The following is an 18,168-nucleotide window of genomic DNA, read 5'->3' as shown; positions in this document are numbered from 1 at the left end:
GCACCTGAGAAGAACGTATATTCTCTGGCTTTGGGGTGAAGTGTTCTGAAGATGTCTATTAAGTCCATCTGATCTAGTGAGTCATTTAGGAGTGCTGTATCTTTGCTGATTGTTTGTCTAGAGGACTTATCCAGTGCTGTCAGTGGTGTATTAAGTTCCCTACTATGATTGTATTGTTGTCGATCTCTGCTTTGATATTTTCCAGGAGTTTTTTTATGAATTTGGGTGCTCCTACATTGGGTGCATATATGTTTACCAGGGTTATATCTTCTTGTTGTATTGATCCCTTTAGTATTATGAAGTGGCCTTCCTTATCTCTTGTTAAGGCCTTCACTTTGAGGTCTATTTTGTCCGATATAAGTATTGCTACCCCAGCTTTCTTTTCCTTTCCATTTGCCTGAAAGATATTTTTCCATCCTTTCACTTTCAGTCTGTGTGAGTCCCTTCTAATGAGGTGGGTTTCTTGTAGACAGCAGATGTATGGGTCATGTTTTTTTATCCATTCAGCCACTCGATGTCTTTTGTTTGGAGCATTTAGTCCGTTTACATTTAAAGTTATTATTGAAAGGTACTTGTTTGTAGCCATTTCTTTGTTTGTGTGGCTTTTTTCTTTCTGAGCTTTTTATTTCTTATTTTTATACCAGTCCCTTTAGCATTCCTTGCATTGCTGGCTTGGTGGTGACAAACTCCCTTAGCCTTTTTTTGTCTGTGAAGCTTCTTATTTCCTCTTCAAGTTTGAATGATAGCCTTGCTGGATAGAGTATTCTTGGATTCAGTCCTTTGCTTTGCATCACTTTGTAAATTTCTGTCCATTCTTTTCTGGCCTGATGTGTTTCTGTTGAGAAATCATTTGAAAGTCTAATGGGAGTTCCCTTGTATGTAACTTTCCGTCTCTCTCTTGCAGCCTGTAAGATTCTCTCTTTGTCATGAACATTTGCCATGGTGATTATGATGTGTCTTGGTGTGGGTCTTTTCGGGTTCACCTTGTTTGGGACTCTCTGGGCTTGTGTGACTTTTTTCTTCCCCACCTCAGGAAAGTTTTCTGATATTTTTTCTTCGAGTAGGTTTTCTAATCCTTGTTCATCCTTCTGTTGTTCTGGTACTCCTATTATTCGTATGTTGTTTCGTTTCATGTTGTCCCAAAGCTCCCTTAGGCTCTCCTCCTGTCTTTTAATTTTTTTCTCCAATTGCAGTACATTTTGGGTGTGTTTTGCTTCCTTGTCTTCTAATTCACTAATTCGGTCCTCCGCTTCTCCTAGTCTACTGTTGATACTTTCAATGGAGTTTTTCATTGCAGCTATATCACTCTTCATTTCTTCTTGGGTCTTACTTCGGTTGTTGATTTTTTCATCTGTTTCTTCTAGCTTCTTCCATATGTTATCGATTTTTTCATCTGTTTCTTTCAGCTTCTTCCATATGTTATCGATTTTTTCATCTGTTTCTTCTTGCTTCTTGCAGAGGTTGTCGATTTTTTCCTCCATCCGGTTTATGCACTCTAGGATCCTTATTCTGAATTCTTTATCTGTCATGTTGCATGCCTCTGTATTACTTAGCTGCTTTTCTGGATAGTCCTCCTTCTCTTTCCTTTGTGGGTTTCTTTGATACCCATGTTTCATCTCACTGACATATCTAGACGTTGAGTTGTTCAGTGGTTGCTCCCTTGGTGGCAGTGACTCCTTGGTCTGTGGTTGCTCTTCGGGCGGTTGCGGTAGCAGCTGCTCTTCAGTTGTCAGCAGCTCCTCTGGTGGGTGCTGTTCACAGCTGTGGTGGCTCTTCTGGCTGGTGGGGCGAGGTTTCACGTACAGCTGCTGTTCCTCAGCAGAGGATGTGGTGCTCAGGAGGTTGCTGTTGCTTGGATCTGCTGTGTTGATTTAAAGGCACAAAATACAACACAACAAAGCACCACGTACCAGGCACTATACACAAATATATTCACGATATTAATAACCCCAATTAAAGGTGACCACCTGAATTAAGAGAATTAGGGGATAAGGAAGAAGGAAGAGAAAAAGATAAAAGAGAGAAAGGAAAAGAAAAGTAGGGACCAAAAAAAGGGAGTGCAAAAATGAAATTGGGAAAAAGGAAGGGGGAAAATAAAAGCGAGAAAAGAAAAGAAAAGAAAAGAGCGAAAAGAGAGAATGAAGTGGAAGAGGGAAGAGACTTTTTATATGAGGAGAATACTCCTATAGAACAGCCATTAATCCCAACAAATTCCAGCAACAGCTCCCTGGATATGAATGCAAACTGGAAACAACCAATAATATAACGATGAAAATAGAATGGTGAACACTAATCCCAAAATAAAATAAAGAAAAAATAAAATGGCACTTTAAAAAATGGTAAAATGGTAGCAGTAGTAATACTGGTTAAAAATAAGAAGGTAGTAATTAAAAGGGTAAAATCAGGTGATGGAAAAAGAAGAAAAAAAAAAAGAAAAGAACAGAAAAAAAAGAATGAAAAAAATTGGTTTCTTAGTTAAAAAGTGAAAAAAGAAAAAAAAATTGCAGTAGTGAATGTCCTTCGTTTCTTCTATTCTTCAGTGTGGCTCGCCTTAGACCTTCCAGGTATTCACGAGAGTGTTGAGTTTCCCTGCGATATACTGTTCCTCTGTGTTGTAAACCACAGTCCTTATTTTAAAGCATGCCGCATTTATTTCCCAGACTGCCTTATTTTGTGTTTAGCAAAGAGTCAGTTTGTGGGTCAGCCTCTGGGTGGCAGTGTTCTGGGGTTGGCCTCTGAGGCTATAGGGCCTCTCTGTCCAGTGGAAGTTCACTGCCCAGAGCTGGCTAAGTAATAGTTAGTTACAGGCGCTGTGTTGTTGCTGGGATTGAAAATCCCTCTATAGGCCAGACCATGTTAACTCCCAGGGACTGATCAGGTTATCTTAATCCTTGATCTCGTACAGGGTGGAATCTGGGTGTGGCTGTGCTCCTTGCCTGGGGGCTGGGGGGAGGAGTCTCATTCTCCGGAGAGGGTGGCTGCCCCAGTCCTGGGCTCAGGGGTGTCTCAGCACTCAATTCACTACCACCTCTCCCGGCTCCCCCTCTTTCCCCAGTCTCTCCCCAGATTCCACTCCTCAGCACACTCTCCCTCTCTTCAGCACAGGTGAGTGTCTGTATACGAAATGTCCCATGAACTGGATTCAGTGTAAACAAACAAACAAATGCCGGCCGCGGAAACAGGGAAGGCTTGGTTTCTGTAAGCTTCTTCTCTTACCAGGACTGCATGGTCAGGTCAGCTCTTCAAGCTGCCCCCTTTAGGCTCAGTCCTCCGTGATCACAGAACCCAGCTCTCAATTTCCCTGGCGGTGCCAGGAATCCCGCGGTTCTCCTTTCCCCCGTCAGGGGCTGTGCCTGTCCCAAGGGACGTGGCTGTCTGCCACGCGGTCTCCCTCTGACTCTCTGGGCTCAGAGGTCTGGCAAACTTTCCTGCCCAAATCCCTGGTTTTTTTTTTTTTACCTTTCCAGGGGAGTTCTGCTCTTCCCGGCTGCAAACCCTCTCACCAGCTGAGCAATTTCGCCAATTCGGTGTGAGTGTTACTAGCTTCAGCTGCTCGCTCCATTTGCTCCTGGACACGACCTGGGACACGTCTGCCTATATCGTCGCCATCTTGGTTCTCCCTTTTACCTCTTTAGTTAAGTTTATTCCTAGGTAGCTTAATTTTTTTGGTGTGATGGTAAACGGGATTGTTTTTATAATCTCTCTTTCTGAAAGTTCACTATTGGTGTATAGAAATGCCTCAGATTTCTTGGGGTTAATTTTGTATCTTGCTACATTGCCAAATTCATGTATTAAGTCTAGTAGCTTTTTGGTGCAGTCTCTAGGGTTTTGTATGTATAATACCATGTCGTCTGAAAATAAGGACAGTTTTACTTCCTCTTTTCCAATTTGGATGCCTTTTATTTCTTCTTCTTGCCGAATTGCAATGGCTAACACTTCCAGTACTATGTTGAACAGGAGTGGAGAGAGTGGGCATCCCTGTCTTGTTCCTGTTCTTAGGGGAAATGGTGTTAGTTTTTGTCCATTGAGTATGATGTTGGCTGTGGGCCTGTCAATATATGGCTTTTATTATGTTGAGGTATGATCCTTCTACTCCCACCTTGCTGAGAGTTTTTATCAAAAATGGGTGTTGAATTTTGTCAAATGCTTTTTCTGCATCAATTGATATGACCATGTGGTTTTTTTCTTTCAATTTGTTTATGTGATGTATCACGTTTATTGATTTGCGGATATTGTACCATCCTTGCATCCCTGGGATAAATCCTACTTGGTCATGATGTATGATCTTTCTGATGTACTGCTGGATCCGATTTGCTAAGATTTTGTTGAGGATTTTGGCATCTATGTTCATGAGGGATATTGGCCTGTAATTCTCTTTCATTGTGTTGTCTTTACCTGGTTTTGGTATTAGGGTGATGCTGGCTTCATAGAATGAGCTTGGAAGTGTTCCTTCCTCTTGAATTTTTTGTAGTAGTCTGAGGAGGATAGGTTTTAGTTCTTCCTTGAATGTTTGGTAAAACTCCCCTGTGAAGCCGTCTGGTCCTGGGCTTCTGTTTGATGGAAGCTTTTTGATGACTGCTTCAATTTCTTCCATAGTTATTGGCCTGTTGAGATTTTTAGATTCTTCCTGATTGAGTTTTGGAATGTTGTATTTTTCTAGGAATTTGTCCATTTCCTCCATGTTGTCTAGTTTGTTGGAGTAGAGCTGTCCATAGTATTTTTTAACAATCATTTGTATTTCTGTGGGGTCTGTTGTTATTTCGCCTCTATCGTTTCTGATTTTATTTATTTGGGTCCTCTCTCTTTGCTTCTTGGTGAGTCTGGCTAGAGGTTTGTCAATCTTGTTTATCCTTTCAAAGAACCAGCTCTTGGTTTCATTGATTTTCTGTATTGTTTTTTTGGTCTCTATGTCATTTATTTCTGCTCTAATCTTTATTACCTCCTTCCTTCTGCTCACTCTGGGGTTTTCTTGTTGCTCTCTTTCTAATTCTTTGAGTTGTAGAGTTAGATGATTTACTACCATTTTTTCTTGTTTTTTGAGATAGGCCTGTAGAGCTATAAACTTCCCTCTCAGGACTGCTTTCATTGTGTCCCATAGGTTTTGGATTGTTGTGTTTTCATTGTCATTAGTTTCCAGGATGTTTTGAATTTCTTCTTTGATTTCATTGGTAACCCAATCAATATTTAATAGCATGCTATTCAGCTTCCAGGTGTTTGAGTATTTTGGGTTGTTTTTATTGTAGTTTATTTCTAATATTATGCCATGGTGGTCAGCGAAGATGCTTTTTATGATTTCAATCTTCTTGAATTTGGGGATCCTTTGCTTGTGACCCAATATATGGTCTATTTTTGAATATGTGTTATGAGAACTTGATTAGAATGTATATTCCGTGGCATTGGGGTGAAGTGTTCTGAAGATGTCTATTTAAGTCCATCTGATCTAGTGAGTCATTTAGGTTTGCTGTATCTTTGCTGATTGTTTGTCTAGAGGACTTATCCAGTGCTGTCAGTGGTGTATTAAAGTCCCCTACTATGATCGTATTGTTGTTGATCTCTCCTTTGATATCTTCCAGGAGTTTTTTTTATGAATTTGGGTGCTCCTGCATTGGGTGCATATATGTTTACCAGGGTTATATCTTCTTGTTGTATTGATCCCTTTAGTACTATGAAGTGGCCTTCCTTATCTCTTGTTAAGGCCTTCACTTTGAGGTCTATTTTGTCCGATATAAGTATTGCTACCCCAGCTTTCTTTTCCTTTCCATTTGCCTGAAAGGTATTTTTCCATCCTTTCACTTTCAGTCTGTGTGAGTCCCTTCTAATGAGGTGGGTCTCTTGTAGACAGCAGATGTATGGGTCATGTTTTTTTTTATCCATTCAGCCACTTGATGTCTTTTGGTTGGAGCATTTAGTCCATTTACGTTTAAAGTTATTATTGAAAGGTACTTGTTTGTAGCCATTTCTTTTTTTGTGTGGCTGTTTTCTTTCTGAGCTTTTTATTTCTTCTTTTTACACCAGTCCCTGTAGCATTTCTTGCATTGCTGGCTTGGTGGTGATAAACTCCCTTAGTCTTTTTTTGTCTGTGAAGCTTCTTATTTCCCCTTCAATTTTGAATGATAGCCTTGCTGGATAGAGTATTCTTGGATTCAGTCCTTTGCTTTGCATCACTTTGTAAATTTCCGTCCATTCTTTTTTGGCCTGATGTGTTTCTGTTGAGAAGTCATTTGATAATCTAATGGGAGATCCCTTGTATGTAACTTTCCGTCTCTCTCTTGCAGCTTGTAAGATTCTCTCTTTGTCCTGAACATTTGCCATGGTAATTATGATGTGTCTTGGTGTGGGTCTTTTCGGGTTCACCTTGTTTGGGACTCTCTGGGCTTGTGTGACTTTTTTCTTCCCCACCTCAGGGAAGTTTTCTGATATTATTTCTTTGAGTAGGTTTTCTAATCCTTGTTCTTCTTTCTGTTGTTCTGGCACCCCTATTATTGGTATGTTGTTTCGTTTCATGTTGTCCCAAAGCTCCCTTAGGCTCTCCTCCTGTCTTTTAATTTTTTTTCTCCCATTGCAGTACGGGTTGGGTGTGTTTTGCTTCCTTGTCTTCTAAATCACTAATTCGGTCCTCTGCTTCTCCTAGTCTACTGTTGATACTTTCAATGGTGTTTTTTATTGCAGCTATATCACTCTTCATTTCTTCTTGGGTCTTACTTAAGTTGTTGATTTTTTCATCTGTTTCTTCTAGCTTTTTGCATATGTTATTGATTTTTTCCTCTGTCCAGTTTATGAACTCTAGGACCCTTATTCTGAATTCTTTTTCGGTTATGTTGCATGCCTCTGTATCATTTAGCTGTTTTTCTGGCGAGTCTTCTTTTTCTTTCCTTTGGGGGTTTCTTTGTCTACCCATGTTTGATCTCACTGACATATCTAGATGTTGAGTCGTTCAGTGTCTGCTCCCTCGATGGCAGTGACTCCTTGGGCTGTGGTTGCTCTTCGGGCGGTTGCAGTAGCAGCTGCTTCTCATTTGGCAGCAGCTCCTCTGGTGGGTGCTGTTCACAGCTGTGGTAGCTCTTCTGGCTGGTAGGGGGAGGTTTCACGTACAGCTGCTGTTCCTCAGACAGAGGGTGTGGTGCTCAGGAGGCTGCTGTTGTTTGGATCTGCTGCGTTTATTTAAAGGCACAAAATACAACACAACAAGGCACCGTGTACCAGGCACCACTCTGTGTTGTTGCTGGGATTAAGTTTGTTTCTTTAAAATGGTATTTATATTGTCATATTTCTGTTGATTAACCCTGAGTGCCTGTCCTTTACTGTCTTTTAAAACAGGTTAGTAATTGCACAGTATCTTTGTTTTTGCCATTTGGGTTACAAAGAAACCAGCTCAACAGTTTTCTGTGGAATCAACAATACCTGATGCCTAAGTTTTACAACTCCTTTGGGAAGTATGATGGAAATTGACTATGCGATTCTCATAAAGTTATTTGATGAGATCAGATATAATTATCATTAAAGTCATTGAAAAAAATAAAATAATAGCTTTAGAACAAACAGAAGCTATCCTATACTAATAAAAGAGAAAAATGGTAATTGGCGTACGACCAATACCTTTTTCATTGGCTAATCAGTGAGATATGCAAATTAACTGTCAGCCAAGATGGCGGCTGGCAGCCAGGCAGCTGAGAATAGGAGGCTTGGTTGCCCCAGCGATGGAGAAAGTCAAGGATCCCCGCAGCTGCTGGGCTCTTAGCTCCTGAAGCAACAACTCCAAAAGATACAATGTTTCAATTATAGAAGCTAAAAGATGGCGGTTAATTTGCATACTCAGGCTCCAAGCAGAGCGAAGCCAAACAGCCCTGAAGCAGCAGGGCAGAGAGGCCTCAGGGCCTGGGATCAGCAGAGCCGAGAGGCCTCCCGGCCCCGAGATCAGCGGAGGCCAGAGTCGGCCCAGCCCCCGCGATCAGCAGAGCCTAGAGGCCCCCTAGCCCCGGTTATCATCCGAGCCGAGAGGGCTCCCGGCCCCGCGATCAGCGGAGCCCAGACGCCTCCCAGCCCAGGTGATCAGCGGAGTCGAGAGGCCTCCCAGCCCAGGTGATCAGCAGAGCCGAGAGGCCTCCCGGCCCGCGATCAGCAGAGTCGGAGGCCCCGAGATCAGTGGAGCCAAGAGGCCTCCCAGCTCCGGTGATCAGCGGAGGCGAGAGGCCTCCCGGCCCCGGTGATCAGCGGAGCCGAGAGGCCTCCCGGCCCGCGATCAGCGGAGTCGGAGGCCCCGAGATCAGCGGAGCCAAGAGGCCTCCCAGCCCCGGTGATCAGCGGAGGCGAGAGGCCTCCCAGCCCCGGTGATCAGCGGAGGTGAGAGGCCTCCCGGCCCCGGTGATCAGCGGAGCCGAGAGGCCTCCCAGCCCAGGTGATCAGCGGAGTCCAGGTGATCAGCGGAGGCGAGAGGCCTCCCAGCCCCGGTGATCAGCGGAGGCGAGAGGCCTCCCGGCCCCGGTGATCAGCGGAGCCGAGAGGCCTCCCAGCCCAGGTGATCAGCGGAGTCCAGGTGATCAGCAGAGGCGAGAGGCCTCCCAGCCCCGGTGACCAGCGGAGCCAAGAGGCCTCCCAGCACCGGGATCAGTGTGACAGGGTACAGAGCCCCAACCCCCCTGATGGGCCCTGCTCTGTGCATGACAGGAGTGGCGCTGCAACCTCCCTATGGACCCTGCCTTGAGTGTGACAGGGGGCGGTGCCCCAACCCCCCAATCGGCCCTACCCTGAGCATGACTGAGGGTGGCATTGCAACCTCCCAATCCGCCCTACTCTGTGCATGACAGGGGGAGGTGCCCCAACTCTCCAATTGGCCCTGCTCTGAGCCAGACCAGGGGCTGCACCTAGGGATTGGGCCTGCTCTCTGCCACCCGGGAGCAGGCCTAAGCCAGCAGGTCATTATCTCCTGATGGGTCCCAGACTGTGAGAGGGCACAGGCCAGGCTGAGGGACCTCCTCTCCCAACCCCGAGTGCACAAATTTTTGTGCACTGGGCCTCTAGTAAAATATAAAGTTATATTCTTTAAAACATTTTAATAGTAAATGTTTTATTTAGTTTCTTTAAAAATTAAAAAAAACACCCTTTTCTTTTTTATAATTATCTCTGTAATATTTTCAAACATTAATATAGCTCATAAAATTAATAAATAGCCACTGTGAAATAACATTTTTATATTTCCCATTCAGTATACATCTAGGATAGAGAAAGATCATACCTTTTTCTGTAATTATAGTTTATTCATAGGTAGCTATTGATGAATGGTAATTATCACTTCAGTTTTCTACTTGAATTGGCATCACCCTGTTGGGTAGCCAGCATTCTAAGTCAACCATCCAAGAAGCCAACTTAATGTTAGCTACAAAACTATCTGATTGAAACTCATGGAGTTCTAAAAGCCATTAACTTTTATGTGCAGAGTGAAAAGTTTGTTCCATTGGCATGTAATTTCGTTTTTATAGTCAGGAGATAACAATAACATGAAAACATTACTACCAATAGAAATATGTCTTATGCAGAATGCAGAGTGTTGAAAAAAGGAAGATTAGTTATTCTGCGATAAGTGGCTTTGCATATGTGATAGAAAGCAAGAACAAAAATGAATATACCTTAAGAAATTGGATGACTCCAGCATTTGAGATAATAAATATGATACAATCTTCACTAAAAAAGTAAAGTGGGCAACCATACAAAGCTTTTCTCAACAATGCACCTGAAAATGCTGTATTTTGGCATTCATTGATACAAAATAGGTGTAGATAGGACTTTAAAAAAAGAACAGCTTATTTCTTGAATAATGGGTCGAACACCAGCTATGTGAATCAACATCGACAATAGCATCTAAATTAATAGTTAGCAAAGTATGTCCTGTTCAGGCTTTGAGGACCCATTGTATCCATTTCTATAGCATATGGTTATTTGATCAGGAGATCAAATTAAGAATTTAAAGGTGTTCCTGGCAAGATGTTCATTTCCTGGATGGTCCAGCTGACAACTGCCCTCTCCTTTTTCTATGCCTTTGGATCAACCCTGAATCAAAGAGTGGCTCCCACTTCTAGACATGATTGGTAACTCTGGTCTGGTCAGGTTTTCTGACTGAGGAGATGACTGCTTTGTTCAGTTCTAAAGCATTTTTTCTTTCATATTTTAATTTGAAGGCAAGGTTATCTTACCAATAACTTCTATGGACATTGAATTATTCCATTTTACCTTGTAACTTTTCAAATTTAAGCTATAGATGTTACATAACTGTTTTACAGTTAGATGATTCATGCAGATCACTGACTTCCCTTTGTTCCACTTTGCTTCTCTTAAAGATGAGATGTTGCTCTAGATTGTTTCTCAAGTCTCTTCTGGGTCTATTTTTTTGTTTTAACTAATAAGAAGCATTATCTTGCCCCTGCTTTCCTAAACATATCAGGTAAACATACCTTTCACCACACAAAGCAGGCATGTGCAATGAACTAAATTCTCACTTCAGGTACTGGCATGAGGTTAACTAAAGTAATTTGTCAGTATTGTGAGCTTAAAATTTTTTATTTATTTATGGTTAATAAGAGGTTGTTGGTCCTATTTCTTATAAAGGAACGACATTAGAGTTTGAGTAGCTCCTTCAGCTACTTTTTAATTATCTCCAATTTCACATTTTAATGGAAATGGCTGTAACATTTTTAAGAGCAAGAAAACTCTGTGATGCATGTTATAACTATAGCAGATCAAAGTCCTTATTTATTTATTTATTTATTTATTATTTATTTATTTTGCACTGTGCAGGTTTAGAATTTCTGCAACACAGGAGTATTCATCATGGTCGTCATAAAGAAAAAAAAAATAAAGTTACACTAGCTTCACACGTTTGCTTTGCAACATCTGTCTAAGTAGAAGGCGTTTTGCCTTCCCATTTATTGATGAGTTTGGTCATGACAAGCCATGTCCGCCTATATCCTTGGTTATTCTGAAAGCTTTGAGTCTAAAGGGATTGGAGTGGCCTAAATAAATTGCAAATCTGCCAGTAAATAGTGACGTTGTATCCAGAGCAGAGTGAGCATCTGCTTTTCCTAGAATTCTAGAGCCAAATGTGATATCTGGGGACAGAGGCTAGAACTGAACTGACAGCTTAGTTTTTCTGCTGCCCATATTTACTAAAATTAGCTGTGAAAACAACTCAATTTCATCAATGGAGACCAGCTTGTCATATAAGTGCTTCCTGTGACATAGCTTTCCATCAACACCTGAAACCTGAGTCAGTGCTTCTCCCCCTGGCCCCACACAGACCTAGCTGATGGATTACGATCTTTATACAGAGATCTCTTAAACAGAAATGTAATCTCCATTTAAAGTCCTGTATCAACAAAGAGACCATCTAGCCAACAATCTTTCTCTCTCAGGGAGAATGAAAGGGAGGGAAGCAGGAAGGTTTGTTCCTGGTTAATGAAAAGTCAAATTACTACTTCACAGCAGAAACCACCATAGACTATAAACAGAAAGAAGGAAGAAAAAAAGTACGCAGTCACTGCACTGCTAGTATCCAACACATTATTTGGTACATTGCTTTGAGATGGTAGTTAGTGAACCAATTGTTGTTTAGGAACCTGATCCATGGTTTCTACCTTCTATATAATCCATCAATATCTAAAAGCCACAAATAATAGGGTAGATGTGTACATCTAGAGATATAAGAACAACAAAGAAAAAGTTAAGGTACCTTTGCCTTTTTTTTCAAGTTTAAAGATCAAGAAAATGGGGGTGGAGGGAAGTGGCACTAATTTTAGTTGAACTGTTGACATAAATTCATTATCAAACTGGCAAATAATCATCCCAAAGATGTAGATTTTGGACTTGTCCTTTACATTTTATCTTTAAAAATAATTTGGAGTTCTATTTATCCCTAGTGGATCTTCAGAAGGGAGCCTGAAAATTATCTAATTCTTTGTAGAAGTAGAATCAGACCTCATTGCTTTATACTGATAACCATTATCTTTAACCCCATTGAAAATTTGATTACATTTTTTCCCTAAGCCAGAAGGGACACTTGACTAAGATGCCTTCATTGTCATAGTAGTTCTAGTTTTCCAAATGCCTAACTGATGAAGAGGCACAGGAATTCAGACGATTCAGTGGAGTTTACATGCTTTTCATGGAGATACTTAGCTAAGTAGTCACCAGGCCTCGTATGTCAAACTCTATCTGATTTTTTGAAATTTATTTTCTCAGATAATCTAAGTCAAGAATTGTGTGTTCAGCTCAACTGCTCCAAAATATAGAACATTCTGTTTTGTGTAATATAAACAGTAAGCACACCAGACAAAAGAAAAAGAGAGAATAACTGAGAATCCCTGAAAATAAGGGCATACAATCTCAAAATGTACCTTTCCTACTTTAAATGAAGCTTTGTGTTTCTACAGCTCAGCTTTTATAAAGAATTTTCTTATTAATTTTGACCTTTTGATGTGCTCATCTCATATGTGCTGATTGCATTTACTCTTAAGTGATAATTTTGTTGTAGTTGACCTGTGAAGAGTTGTATTTTGAACAGGGTCTGTGAAGAAAAATGGAGGAGAGGCAAAAAGATTATCAGATGTACTTGTAGGAAGTCATTGCAAGTAGACAGTAACCAATGTACACTTTCATTCAATGATGGGTAGATCTACATGGCGAAGAGGTTTGAGAGAGAAGGGTTAAAATTAGCTATTTAAAAACAATACCTGTATGTCTCTTTGCTCAAAAATCTCTTTTTATAGCCATTTGGATGCTCAGTACACCAACTCTAACTCTCTTACATCCCCTTGTTTGCACACTCTCTGTGTGAGTCATATGTTGGTAAAAGTTCTGGGTGGCAATGGCAGCCCTGGAGCCTCGGAACAGTGGGCAAAAGGACATCAGCAGGGCAGATACATTTGGTAAGTGCCTTCTGTTAACCACAGGAAATGATAAAAGCAAAGAAAATTTCATTTCCTGAGGCTGTGCAGTCACTGCATATTTCATGTCACAGAGTAGATAACATAAAAGGACAGGAGAAAATGTGCTTGTTTCCACAGTGCCCCCTGGAAATAATTCACTGAGCTGGACTCTTTTGGGAACATGCACATATTCTGTGTATGTTTTTACCAGACAGAGTTAGCATCTTAATGGGATGATAAAAGCTATCACTGGGGAAATATACACATTGCTCCGACCAGAGTGCTGGTAGGTAGTGAGGGAAGGAACAGGGAGCTGTGCCCTGAGGAAGTCTCTTTCTTGTCTCCCTACACATTTAGGTCTTTTGCACATATGAGCAAGTTCTGGGAGAGGAGCCTGGAGGAGGGGAGAACTCGATGTGGTTGGCATCTTAAAAGATTTATGAACTGCTAAATTTAGGAATGTCATTTTGTTATTGCCAGAATACTGCTGGCATCTTTGTATGAGTCACTAAGAAAAAAAATAGCAATCACCTCCCTTGCAAGAGCTGGTATGAGTAACCCAAAGTGGGTTCAATTAATCATGTTAACCACTGAATTCACTCTGGATAAACAAAGTGTGTATCAGATGATATACCCTAGAAAGGTAGTCAACCTTACAAAATGCTACTCTCTGCAGCTATGCTCTTCTCATTATCGTATTGCAAATAGTTCTGAAAGAAAAAAAGCAACCGTTCAAGCAAAATATTAAACAGCATTCATTTGTTATTTTCCTGCGGGGACCAGGCGGCAACCTGCTGTGGCTGAAAAGATGTGGTCATTATGAAGCTGCTATTGAAATGTTTGCTTATCTTTTTAGATGAGGAGAGAGATTTTGACGGGGCTGCTTTTTGATTGGTAATTTCAGGCACTTCTGCTTTCTACAGGCTTGTCTTCCACCCGGAATTGATATTAATAGATGAGTGTGTAAACATGCTGCTGGTGTGTGTGCCTTTTTTAATGCTCACATAATTTTTCTGTGCCACGAGCTCTTTCCAGCCCGAGAAATGACAATGAGGGTCATTTCCTTGCTGGTGGGTGCTGTTTTTTGTCACGGGGAGTTGGGCTGCTTGCTTTTTCGGAGACCTGAAGCATTTGCTGTCGGTGGTCTGAGATAGGATGGATTCCTAACCGTCTTGGCCACTGAAGACAGTGCAGCTTTGGCTGGTGGATCGGAGGAGTTCAATGTCCACACGTGGTTTGCTTTGTCTTCCATCCTGGCCCGGGAAGAAGCAGGCTTTTTTTTTTTTTTTTTTTTTTTTTTTTAATGTAGAGGAATCTGAGTTTGGTTTCTCCTCCGTCTTCTGCTCCTTTTACTTCTCCTTCTTTCCCTCTTTTCCCCTTCCTCTTCTCCCTTTCCCCATATTCTTCTTTTTCTTATTTTTCTCTGCACGGATACTGTACCCATAGGATTAAAAAGCCACCAGAGAAGGAAACAGGCTACACAGATCTCCTCAAATCCCCGAGGCAGATAAGAACTTAGTTCACTCACAAGTAACTGGAAATCCCATCCTTAGAGAACCCATTTAGTTGTGAACAACCCTCACCGAGCCCTTTATTCTGCCATTTGAACCGGTTTCCTTCTACTCTGTGCTGAGAACACAGGGCACGTGTCACCATGTTCTGAGACATTCTTTACTCACGCACTGCCCAATCCTCCTGGCAGCCTGCGTAATTGGAAGCAGAAGTCCAGCTCCATTAGCTTTATCTATACACTTAAAGTCGATTGATGGCACTCTTCTGAGCTTCCTCTGCAGTTTTCCAGACACCCTTCAGGCCAGGGAACGTAGTGCTGTGCACAGTACTGCAAAGGTACCTGAATCAGAAAGTTCAAAGTAAAAGCAGGCCCATTCATATTCTCCATTCTCCTTGTATCATATATGTATGCTTAGATGAGGTGAGGATTTGCCAGTCTAATGGTCTGGTAAAGGAGGTGACTTTATTACTAGGACAGGATGCAACATTTAGGATGGAGTAAACAGCATAGCTGTCCCTGCATGCTACCTAATTTGTTTCATATTGAGGAAAGGAAACAAGAGCAAATTTTGGCAAAGAGCAGCAAGTAAGAGAGTCTGTTTCATTGGGATGATCACAAATAGCACTCATGCGTGGAGAATGCACTGAACCCGGATGCGTCCTGATAATATTGACTGTGTTTCTTTCTATTCAAAAAAAATCCTTGCCAAGAGTTAGGTGAGGACAGCAAAGTGCAGAGACTTTTGAGAGAAGAGCTAGAGCTGAATCAAATCTTACTTGTTCAATAAACTATATAGTTGTTCTTCCAGGCAGAAAGGAGACAATTGCAGGTTTTATTAGTGTCTGAATGGCGGGGCTTTAATTGCTCAGATATACTGCAATGCTTCTTTGCCTCATTAAGTGTATTAATAGTCTGATCCTGCAGTAAAAAAAATAAAATTAAACAGGGGAAAAGCATGAATTAAATAATTAGCTTACAGCAATATACATACAAAGCAATTGATTCTGACCTGATCTTTCACTTGTTTTTTAATTTGTGCGTGTGATTTGACTTTTTGAAAAAGCTTTACATTTTCCCTCACAGAAATATTGCTGACCCAACACCAATAAATAATAGTAATTGATACATTAAAAAAAAGATCATGGTCACCCATTTACTCAGTTCCTACTATGTGCTGGATACTTAATATATCTGATATAATTATCCAATTAATAAAAGGTTAATATGCAAATCGACCGAATGATGGGAACAACTGGTTGCAATGACACTCACTGACCACCAGGAAGCAGACGCTCATCGCCGGAGATGCCCCCTGGTGATCAGTGCCCTCCCACAGGGGGAGCACCACTCAGACAGAAGCCGGGCTCATGGCTGGCAAGCCCAGCGGCAGTGGCGGGAGCCTCCACCTCCGTGGCAGCACTAAGGATGTCCGACTGCCGGCTTAAGCCCGCTCCCCGTCCTCACTAATGGCTAATAACTATGAATAGTGTCAGGTGGGTGTCGAGTAAGACTCCCTCCACGTTCTGCGTGGAGTAGGGTTCGGTATCTGAAAGAGGAGCCACACAACAAATGAGAGAAAAAGACACGAGATAATTTTGCAATATTGGGGGACCAGGCGGCAAGTCCCGAAGGACTTCCCCCGTGCTCAGGCCTCACCAAGCTTTTATTGATCTGGGATGCCCCCATAGCATAGCCCTTAGGCAGGTGACCCCCTAGTAACAAGCAGACTAGCCCATCAGCAAGGATTTACATAATAATAAATGGGGGAGTAGTTTCAGCTACCACTGTCTGGACAAACAGAGGTGGCGCCTATCTCCGACCTTTGCTAGGGCTTCAAAGGCACCCAGCCTTCGGGGGGTTCTCTGTCTACGCTTATCAGATAGTGAAGGCAATAAACAGTTTCCCACAGGTGGGCACTAGACTTATCAAGGTGATCAATTTGTAAGTTATATAAATGCACACTCACTTTCTACACCTGAAACCAATATAATATTGATGGCAACTGTAATTGAAATTTTAAATAAGTAAATAAATAAGTAGGAGTACATCTATTAAAAAAGAAAACTTTTGTCCCCCACAATGGTCCCTTAGTACTCAGTAATTCTTAGAGGTGCTCCCCCTGTGGGAGCAGGCCTAAGCTGGCAGTCAGACATCCCCTGAGGGCTCCTGGACTGCGACAGGGTGCAGGCTGGGTTGAGGGACTCCCCACCCCTGAGTGCACGAATTTCATGCACCAGGCCTCTAGTCTAATATAATTACTCCACCATTTAAACGTATTAGATACCTACTGTATGCCAACCTCTGGGGTAAAGATCCGAATCCAATGATGTTGTCATCTTATCTCTATTTTACAGATGAGGAAACAGAGAAGTTAAGACTCACTGAGTTCAATAGCACATCAGAGGCAAAACTTAGTTTTGAACTCAAGTCTTAAAAGCTGATATTTTTCCCTATAATTCCCCATTTCTCTCCTTGACTTGGCAGATTTATCTTGCTTCTTTAAAATGCATGTAAGAGAAGCGCAGTTCTTCAGCCATAACACCACGTCCAAGACAGATAAGGGCACTAACTTTCACTGACACATTAAATATTTTGGGGGTTCTTTTTTTATAGCTGAAAAGCTGAGAGAGGATCTCTTTTTTTTTCTTTCTTTTTTCTTTTTAAGCCAAAGATCGGCTAGAGCTGAGGCTTCTGGAATTTTAATAGCCATCTATTATGAGCACAATGTCATCACAGAGTGTAAGAAGTTATCACAGTCATTACCGTATCATTGTAGCTATTGGTTTTAAAATAAAATGCAAAACTCCAGCTCTTTAAAATATGATTAATGCATGCTCACTCCAGTTGCACGTATACTAAAATTGGAATAATACAGAGAAGATTAGCATGGCCCCTGTGCAAGGATGACACGCAAATTCGTGGAGTGTTCTATATATTTTAAATAAGAAAATAAAATATGATTACTGCATTTCACTTTATTAGGCTCTCATACTATGTTTCTCTCTCTCTCTCTCTCTCTCTCTCTCTCTCTCTCTCTCTCTCTCTCTCTCTCCTCTGTCTCTTTCTTTGAGCATTTCATCTAAGCCACAAAATTACAGGTCTCTATGTTATTGTACTTTATGGTTGGTTAAGTTAGGTCAGGGTGATAATGAGAGAATATTAATAATCCTTGTTTTAACAAGCCTAAATTTATACCACTGCCAGAAGTTAATTGCTCTGTTATACTCCTGGTGCTAAGAATTACTGAGTACTAAGGGACAGTGGTAGGGGACAAAAGTTTTCTTTTCTTTTTTAATAGATGTACTCCTATTTATTTATTTATTTATTTAAAATTTCAAATTACAGTTGCCATGCAATATTATATTGGTTTCAGGTATAGAAAGTGATTATGCATTTATATAACTTACAAATTGATCACCTTGATAAGTCTAGTGCCCACATGACACTATTCATAGTTATTAGCCATTAGTGAATATTAGCATGCAAGTCAAATGTTTTCATGCTTCATGATCTCTTCCATATGTCCATTCTACATGCCTCTACTCCCAGAGCTATTTTTCCTATATTTTCATCTATCTTTCTTTGTCCAGGCCCCGGATCATCTGGCCAAGTCATTTGCCACTGTGTTTGAATCTGGATATATTGAAACTTGTGTCACTTATATTTCTATACAACATGTATAACCAAGTGCTCCAACTGAGACTCTGTACATTGGGAGAATTCTTTCTCCTTACTCTCTTC

At 41.3% G+C, this 18,168-nt stretch overlaps 1 non-coding gene across 1 annotated transcript; it reads left to right on the top strand.

Moving 5' to 3' along the window:
• The first annotated feature begins 17,260 nt into the window (after window positions 1–17,260).
• LOC132212842 (U6 spliceosomal RNA) lies at window positions 17,261–17,365 on the top strand. The gene has a single exon (XR_009447789.1). It is a non-coding gene; the product is annotated as a U6 spliceosomal RNA (small nuclear RNA).
• Window positions 17,366–18,168: the final 803 nt, after the last annotated feature.

The sequence above is a fragment of the Myotis daubentonii genome, chromosome 11 (genome assembly GCF_963259705.1).
Source record: "Myotis daubentonii chromosome 11, mMyoDau2.1, whole genome shotgun sequence".
Classification (NCBI taxonomy): domain Eukaryota; kingdom Metazoa; phylum Chordata; class Mammalia; order Chiroptera; family Vespertilionidae; genus Myotis; species Myotis daubentonii.
Note: the sequence above shows the minus strand (reverse complement) of the source record. Positions and strands in the feature narration are given on the sequence as shown.